We start from the raw sequence: 7630 nt of genomic DNA, 5'->3' as shown, positions 1-7630 counted from the left end.
GCCTCTTTTACTAAAAAAAAAAAAAAAAAAAAAAAACCCAAAAAACAAAAAACCAGGGTCTAGTCATGTAGTCCAGGCTGGTGTTAAATTCATTGTGTAGTCCAGGCTGGCCTCAGATGCTCAGATCCTCCTGCCTCAGCCTCTGAGTGCAAGAATTATAGGTGTGTGCTGCCACTCTTAGCAGAAAATTGAGGCTTAATGGTCTTTCTATGGGACAAGAAGCAAAAATCCTGTCCTCATCCCCAAGTCCTTGGCAGGAGAACAAAGAAACCACATTTTCCAAAGGGACTTAATCAGACAGGCAAGTACCTTCAGGAACCTGTTCCTTGAGGAATGGCTGTCAACAGTGAGGACTCTTAGTTTCAAACCAGGTCATGCCCAGAGGGCTGCGGTTTGCAGTGTACATAGTGTGGATCCACACCGCTGCAGGTGTATGCATGCACACAGATGCACACATGTGAGCGCACACACATAAACCCCATACCCTGGAACTGGTAATTGCACTCTGGCATAGAGACGCTGAATTTTTAAATTAGATTGTATTGGTACATTTTAGATATACACATGACCACACTCACCATAGAGAATTTGTACCTATACATGACATAACTTGTTTCTCCCCCATTTCCCTACCCTCCCTTCAACTCCTCCTCCCCCTCATTTACAAAGCTTTGTTTCTGTGTTTTCCTTCTTTTCTCACTTTTTTAACTTTTCCTTTCTTTCCTTTCCCCCCCTCTCCTTTGTTCCCCTCCCTATTTGAACATTTTCCTCCTATTTCATAATACCTATTATACATGTTAGTCCTTATTTAAACTCTCAGTTGCTCACACCAGAGAAACAATGGAGTAGAACATGTATGTCCAATTTATTTCACTTAAGTCTGTGGATCAAGGTGCATCCATTTTCCTAGAAATGTCTCAAACATATCTTTCTTTATCACAGAGAGTACTCCATTGTATGAAAAGAAACCACATCTTCTGTGTCCATTCACCACTTGATGGGCACTTGAATTGTTTCCCAAATTTGGCTACTACAAACTGTGCCCCTATAGACTTAACACTGAATCCTTACATGCTCATGAAATTCTTTTCACGTAAGATTCCGGCCTTAAGCGTGGACATATACGGAGCCACACATAAAGCTGCTATGGCCTTTGACCCACAAAGAGGCCAGTGGGCACATGCATTGTACTTATGCAAACATGGGAAAGTTACGCTTTCCCCCAGGCTCAAGATGAATCAGGGAGCCATCACCCAGTGCCTGCCCACCGACCCTCTCACCAGTGACTCAAAACAGTGCTAGACTCCTGGGCTGGAGGCACCACCACAGGTTGTGGGAGCTGGGGAACACCTCAGCCAGGTGTCTCTGCCCTCTACCCGAAGCATGTTTCTCAGCCTCTCACTGCTTCAAGTGGGGCTGCCTAGACAGCACAAGGCAGGAATTCACTAACCCTGAAACAAAATAGGGGTCCTCCAGCCCCCAGCCCCTAGCCCCCAGCTCTCACTTTGCCCCAGCCTGTGCCTGTGGCAGCTAAATGTGGCCTGGGAAGCAGAACACAGAAGAAAAATAGGGGTGCTGAGTTCCAGTAGTCACACACAGGGACATGTACATACATGTGATTGTACTCTTCTGACACGGGCAGCACCAGGAAAGAACAGGTCACACACACAACTATGGATCTGTATATCTTACACACTCACCCATGTGTGCATGCCTACCTATCACCCTGGGACTGAAGTTCACCATACAGTGACTTTGTGGTTCCTTCTAGTTGGTGTAACCCCATCAACTCAACGGTGTGGTTTGGCAAGTGAGCCAAGAGCTGGATTTCAGTGTCTTTGTGTTTTTTGTCTCCTCTGCTAAGGTCCAGGATGCAGTACCATGAATCCGTGTATCCCCATCAAATTAATTCATGTCCATAAGAAGGACATACACCCAGTTCACACAGGTACACTTTCGTGCCCACTGGTCAGGTTGGAGCTGAGAAGATATGGATGGGTAAGTCTCTATGCTTCTTAGTGGACGTGAGAGGCCCCTGTCTGGAGAAGGGAAGGATACAATATATTCCTTATTCCTGCCAGCCCTTCTTGGATCACTTGAGATGGAAAAGGGCTAGAGAATGCCAAATGGATGAACCAGGCTGACCTGATGGTGAGGCAGGAGTGGGGCTGCCTCATTACACCACTCGGGAGATCAGATTATTCTCTTGGCAGCTGATGCAATTGGTGTCCCCTGCAACTAGAAGCAGAAGAAGGCATCACTTCACAGAGAAGGTGCACCTTGCTGAGGTCCCAACCCTCTGAGTCACAGATTCCCCAGGGGCCTTTGGGCTTCCTCTTGAGCTTTGGCAGGGAGAGTCATGCTGGAGTGCGGGCCAAGAGCCAGGAGCACCAGGAGAAGGCAGATGGGGAAGTCACACCTCCTCCCAGGGCATCTGGGCAAGGCCTGTGTCTCACAGGGGTGGGAGGCTGAGCCTGGGCAGCCCATCCTGCCGTGTGAGGCCATGACTCCTTTAAGGCTGGAGCTGAGAAGTGGGTTTTCAGAAGGAAGGGCTAGAGTACACGTTCCAGCCTGCTGGACCAGAGGGGCTGGCTAGGACTCTTTAAGGAGTGGGGGTGGCATGCCCTTCGTTTCCTGTCCCCAAAACTCTTGCTGCTTGAATGAGAGCAGTCTGAGCCAGCAAAGATCTGGGCTTTGCTGCTCGTGAGTCAGAGCTGAGAACAGAAATGTAGAAAGTGACTGACTTAGCGCCCAGGGGTTACCCCAAACCCCTTAGCTCTGGCAGAGCATTAGCATGGAGTGGGTGAGGGGCAAAGCAAAACAGATCTGTAGACCTTTTCAACTGTAGAAAATGCTCCTTTCTCTTAGCAAAGCAACCTCCATAAGTGGGTGTATTTCCCATTTCACAGATAACCAAACTCAGGAACAGGATAGAAACTACTTGCTAGAGTCGGTCAGTCACTGAAAATTGATGTGAGAGTCAAACGAAACCCCACAAGCGTAGGGAGGTGAATGAAGAGGGTGGAGGCCAGGGTGCTGCGTTTCTGAGGCAGCAGGTAAATAGTGCACCGGGACTGAGAAGCCCACTGAACCCCAGCATCTTTGGGCCCCTTTCCAGAGTGTGCCCACATTCGTAAGCCACTGGTGAACATTGTCTGCTCCTGGCCCTCAGGGATAATAAGGGAGCCAAGTCTGGGCTGGAATGGGAGTGGAAGACAGAAATTAATCATCCCATTATGAGCGTCCTTCGGCTGGGGGACAGTTGGCGGGCAGCCCCTCCTTCTTCACCAACAGTTACACTGGGCCTCCAAATAGGCTGGGTGGCCCTGAGCCCACAAATGCAAAATCCTTTTAGGCACCTCCAGACAGATTTCCAATTGGACTTTGAGAAAATCTCTTAACTATACCCTGGGGACTTTGGGCTCACTTCCTGCTGTTTCTGAGCAGCCTTCAGCAGCCTTTGAGGAGTTAGGGCAGTGAACAGTCATAATAAGGGAGCAGAGGAATGAGACTGAGCCCTATGCCTGCGATCTTAGCACTTGAGAGCCTGAGGCAGGAGGATCACCATGAGTTTGAGGCCAGTTTAGATTACATAGTAAATTTAAAACCAGTCTAGAATATACTGCAAGACTCTGTCTCAAACAAGCAAACATGGTCTGGGGATTTAGCTCAGTGGTACAAATGCTTGACTGCCAAGTGCAAGGTTATGAGTTTGATATCTGGTACCCCCCTAAAACAAACAAAAACTAAGCCCTAGACCCCTTACAGAGGAAGGGCCCAGATACACAGGGATTAGGCCCTAGGCACACGATGGGGACAGAGACCTCTAAAAGACCCCGTGTCTAAACTCCAAGCAGTCAGGGGGCCTACAATACTCTCTTCCCCCACCCCTCAGAGTCACATTTTCTTCATGAGACATACAGAGGTTTCAGTGTAGGACCCTCCAAGGCACCTGTAAGAATCCAACAAGATTGAGGATGCTTCAGGCTTCGAACCCTCATTACATAGTCCACATGGTAGGGTTAACTCTAACCAGAGCTAACTCTAACCATACAAGTGCTAACTCTAACCAGAGCTGTCTCTCCTCGTGCATAAGTATCCCTGTACCTTCATGTGGGCTGTGAGTGTCCGTGTGCATACCTATGGGGGACTGTATGTGTATCTCTGGGCCCAAGAGAGTCTGTGTGTATGGCATGTGTGCCTCTTTGTGGGCCTGGCTGTGGGCCTGGGTCTCCTATCTCCAAAAGCTAGAGACAGTAAGCCAAGGGGGATGGCAATGAGCTTCCAGACATTTGAGCCAAGCCCATACCGCGTTGGGAGGAAGGGTGTTAGTGACATAGACCTGACACAGACTAGGCCATTAATGAATGGGCTCAGGCTGTCTGGAGAGCTCTTGTTCACACCTCAGGGTTCAGATCCCTAGGGATGCTTCTGATTTCTCCATCTTTGTCTTTACTGGCAAGAAAGATTTGGAGCTAGGATAAGTGGTTGTTGTAGTCAGGGTTTGCAAGAAAAACAATTATCTACATAATTTATAGTGTTATTTATAACGGTCATGCAAGGAGTCAAATACAAAGAAATTACAGGAACTCTGTCCACACACTAAAGACTTAGAGAATCCAGCTGAGGGTCTGGATCCTGCATGAGTCCAGCTGAAGATCTAGCACCTGTAACAGTGCCCTCCATGAGTCCACCTGGAGGCCTAGTATCTCAGGCAAGTCTATTTCATTTGCACTAGGAAGGCCCCAAGGTCAGCACTGGAACCTAGAAGGTTTGTGCCAGCAGGGTGAAGGATCTATACCAATAGGTTAAGGTCTCTGCAAAGGAGCCAGGAAGCAATGCTTATAGTAAAAACCAGAGGCCAGGGATTTAGCTCAGCAGCATAAGTGTCTGCCTAGTAAGTGCTAGGTCATGAGTTCAATCCCAGGTACCAAAAAAAAGTAAGACCTAGAGCTCCCCTGAAAAGTACCACAGCCATCCTCAGTGACAACAAGGTCCCGAGCTCCTCTGATGATAACAGCCAAGTTCATATCAGGAGCCAGTGTGACCAGCTCCTCCAGGAGAACTAATAGCAACAGGAGAACCAAAACACTATTCTTCCTCTCCAATTCTGCCTTTTATGTTAGAGAATCAGCAACACTCCTTATTCCTCTCTAGCTTTCCTTTTTATGTTGGCAACAGTCCTCAGGTGGGTCATCCACATCCAGCACCACACTGATTCAGCTCAGCTGGTGTTACACACTGACTACTAGTTATCAATCCGCCACAGTGGGTTTTGTTTTGTTTTGAGACAATATGTCACTATGTAGTCCAGTGATCCTCTTACCTCAGTCTCCCTGCTAGGATTATAGGTGTGTACCACCTTACCTTGAATCAGAGGGCTTCTTGGACAAGAACACATTTGGCTGAGATTTTGGGGAGAGTTTTCCAGGTGAGAGATTGCTAGATCAGGCTCTATCAGAGATAGCTGCCAGTCTGGACATAAGGAGAACAAAGGTGGAAATGCTAGGGAAGGAAAACGGGTGATGTAGGGAAGGCCTTAAGTCCTGTATGAAAGACCTGGACAAGGCAGGAGATACTTGCACTGTGCTTTCATAAGTCCAGGGCTCTGAGAACACTTTCACAGGAACTGAGAGGTGAAAATAGAGAAGCCAAGGGTGCAGAGCCCTGGACACCTCCTACTTCAGCCACAATATTTTAACTATTTTACATCAAGGTTCTTAATAAGATTATAATTGATAAATATCCCGCCACTAAGAAGAGTGGTTGGGCCAGACCTGGGAGCATACACCTGTAATCCCAACACTGAGCAAGTCATACAAGAGGTTCAAATGCAAGTTTGAGGCCAGCCTGATCTACATAAGGAACTCAAGACCAACCTAGACTACATAGTGACGTCCTGTCTTAAACAAACAAAATAAAAAACAAAGAGCAGTGGCTAGGGGAGTTCTGAAGGTGTTAAACTGGGCCAGGGGGCAGGTACTGGTCTTAAGATCCAGATGGCAAAGTCCCACCAATTAAGCGGAGGGTGGGTTGTAAGGGGAGAGACTGAAGCCTGGAGGCCTGGGAAGAGGCCATGAAGGAGGAGAAGAAGCTACACATAGGGCACTGGTGAAGGGAGGAGGAGGTTGTGAATTTGGGATTTAGGAAGCAGAGTAAGCAGGAATATCAGCACAAACTCAAGAAGTTAAAGGTAGGCAGAAGAATTGGGTGGGTAGGAACCACAGCTGAGGTGGCGCCCAGGGGCAGGCTGACACTTGCTCTCTGAAGGGCCCTTGGTCTCAGGGGAGGGCCATGGACTTGACAAGAGGCTCCACATCTGACGTGCTGGATAGGCAACAAGCATGTGGGAGCCCAAGGATGCTCGGCCTTCATCCCAGCCCAGTCCAACTGCTAATTACAGTGCAGTCACCAGGAATCCGCTCAAAAGGAGAGGAGTCACTGAGGAAGGGCAAACTGGCTCCAGAGCATCCCCAAAGGCTGGGAGATGGTGTGGTGGGGAGGGTGCTGTGAAGGGCAATTCAGGAGAGGCTAGGGTGCCAACTGATAGTTGTTCTCATCCATACTGTCGGTGGACAGTCCAGGGGCTGGACTGCAAATGCTCCCTTGCCCCTTAGGTCTTGGCCTCTTCAAACATTCAAACTTTGAGAGATTGCTCTGCAGGTTTCCAGTCTGGAAGAACAGAGAACTGGGGCTTCTTTTTGAGGGGCTCCCAGGTCAAGGGGCAGACACTTAGACGTGAGTGGAACAGAGTGCTCATCCTTCTGCCCCTATCCACCCCATCTTGAACCTGCTCCTCTGGGTCTTGCTAATAAGAGCTGTAATAAAGGCAGAGGGAGAGGGCCTAGGTTTTCTCCCCTCGTCTGCCCTACTGGAGAGATCTATTGCTCAGGCCTCTTTGCTCCTCCTTACCTCACCCCTTGGGCCCATGAAGGCCAGGTTCAGCAGCAGGTGGTTTATTGGGAGCCAGGACACTGGATTCTCCATAGTTCCCCTGCTCCCATCTCCATTTGACCCCAGGTAACTTCCTACACCTCGCTGTGCTGCACATAAATAAGAAAAACTATCCTCACTTCCCAGACACTAACGTGGCAGAGCAAGTCTTCCTTTGGGTTTGGAACACCCTCTTCCTAGTTACCCTTTGCTCCCCAGGATGTTCTGAGATGCCTCCTTTCTTTTTCTCTGCAACAAGGGGATGGGCAGATTGACCTTTCATGTGGAAGGTAGGGGTGACTCACAAGCCCCAGGGTTCTCCTCTCCCTTATCACTCAGCTGAACTAATCTGTGACTCACTAAACAAGTACCGGATATGGGGTGGATATGAATGCTGGGGGGAGGCTGGTTAACCCAAATATGACCTCATAAGTCAGGCACTGAGCTGTCCTCAGGACTTTACTGAATGTGACCTGCTGCATGGACCCCTTCGGTGTCTTGTTCTTTTTCCTCCCAAGGAGCTGGATGTGGAGGGGAGGGGAGAAGTATGGTCTTTGGTTAAACAGGATTTGGAATGAAAGGCCAAGGGCCAGGGATATAGCTCAGCGGCAGGGTGCCTGCCTGGCAAGCGCAAGGTCATGAGTTTGATTCCCAATAAATAAATAAATAATTAACACTTCATGACCACAGCCAGAAA

The sequence above is a fragment of the Cavia porcellus genome, unplaced genomic scaffold (genome assembly GCF_034190915.1).
Source record: "Cavia porcellus strain 051 isolate PalLab524CR breed Dunkin Hartley unplaced genomic scaffold, mCavPor4.1 scaffold_1, whole genome shotgun sequence".
In the NCBI taxonomy this organism is placed as follows: Eukaryota; Metazoa; Chordata; class Mammalia; order Rodentia; family Caviidae; genus Cavia; species Cavia porcellus.
Note: the sequence above shows the minus strand (reverse complement) of the source record.